The 1,724-nt window shown below is 51.3% G+C and overlaps 1 pseudogene; it reads right to left on the bottom strand.

The window, feature by feature from the left end:
- Positions 1-227: 227 nt before the first annotated feature.
- LOC148702206 (18S ribosomal RNA) lies at positions 228-1,335 on the bottom strand (annotated as a pseudogene).
- Between the last annotated feature and the right edge of the window lie 389 nt (positions 1,336-1,724).

Below are 1,724 nucleotides of genomic sequence, written 5' to 3'. Positions count from 1 at the left end.
AGGTTTCATTCGTTAATGAAATTAACCAGACAAATCGCTCCACCAACTAAGAACGGCCATGCACCACCACCCATAGAATCAAGAAAGAGCTCTCAGTCTGTCAATTGTTGCTATGTCTGGACCTGGTAAGTTTTTCCGTGTTGAGTCAAATTAAGCCGCAGGCTCCACTCCTGGTGGTGCCCTTCCATCAATTCTTTTAAGTTTTAGCCTTGCGACTATACTCTCCCCGGAACCCAAAAACTTTGATTACTCATAAGGTGCCAGCGGAGTCCTGAAAGCAACATCCATCGATCCCTGGTCGGCATCGTTTATGGTTGAGACTAGGACGGTATCTGATCGTCTTCAAGCCCCCAACTTTTGTTCTTGATTAATGAAAACATCCTTGGCAAATGCTTTCGCAGTGGTTCGTCTTTCATAAATCTAAGAATTTCACCTCTGACTATGAAATATGAATGCCCCCGGCTGTCCTGCTTAATCATTACTCCGATCCTGAAGGCGAACACAATAGGACCGAAATCCTGTGATGTTATCCCATGCTAATGTATCCAGTGCGTGGGCTTGCTTTGAGCACTCTAATTTCTTCAAAGTAACGGCGCCGGAGGCACGACCCGTCCAGCTAAGGACAGGAGCGCATCGTCGGCAGAAGGGACGGGAAGGCCGGTGCACAACATGGGGCGGACAAGCCGGCCCAGCCCAAGGTCCAACTATGAGCTTTTTAACTGCACAAACTTAAATATACGCTATTGGAGCTGGAATTACCGCGGCTGCTGGCACCAGACTTGCGCTCCAATGGATCCTCGTTAAGGGATTTAGATTTTACTCATTCCAATTACCAGACTCGAGGAGCTCGGTATTATTATTTATGGTCACTACATTCCCGTGTCAGGATTGAGTAATTCGCGCGCCTGCTGCCTTCCTTGGATGTGGTAGCCGTTTCTCAGGCTCCCTCTCCGAAATCGAACCGTAATTCTCCGTCACCCGTCACCACCATGGTAGGCCCTTATCCTACCATCGAAAGTTGATAGGGCAGAAATTTGAATGATGCATCGCCGGCACATGGGCTGTGCGGTCTGTCGAGTTATCATGAATCATCGGAGCGCCGGGCAGAGCCCGTGTCGACCTTTTATCTAATAAATGCATCCCTTCCAGAAGTTAATGTTTGTTGCACGTATTAACTCTAGAATTACTACAGTTATCCGAGTAGCGCGTACCATCAAACAAACTATAACTGATTTAATGAGCCATTCGCAGTTTCATGGTCTGAATTAGTTCATACTTATACATGCATGGCTTAATCTTTGAGACAAGCATATGACAACTAGCAGGATCAACCAGGTAGCACACGTCCTCCAGCGACGCCGGAACCCCGCCCTTGCCATCCCCCCGTCCTGCGGAGGGAGGACACAAGGGCAAGCCAGACATCATCGCATCAGGGGCGGCAACTATGGCCGGCCACACTCGGGACAGGGATGCAGGGGCCGAGGGCCCCCGAACCGATAAATCCACCACATCCGTGAGAGCCCACGGAGACAAGAGCGGCCGGATGGAATGGGAGGCCACGGCGGGGCTCCCGACCAAGCGCGCTCGAGGGCCGAAAGAGGGCCGCCCCCCGCCACAACGAAGGAGAGGGGTTCGGAAGAGGCACATGGGACGCCGACGTGTCCTCCACGAGGGGGGTAGGCCACACAAGCAAACTAACGGATTGCAATGGGACACGAAAGAGG

Source organism: Phoenix dactylifera, chromosome 10 (assembly GCF_051530095.1).
Source record: "Phoenix dactylifera cultivar Ajwa chromosome 10, Ajwa_hap1_PhDact_Kaust_v1.1, whole genome shotgun sequence".
Classification (NCBI taxonomy): Eukaryota; Viridiplantae; Streptophyta; class Magnoliopsida; order Arecales; family Arecaceae; genus Phoenix; species Phoenix dactylifera.
This window is presented reverse-complemented; position numbering and strand designations above follow the sequence as displayed.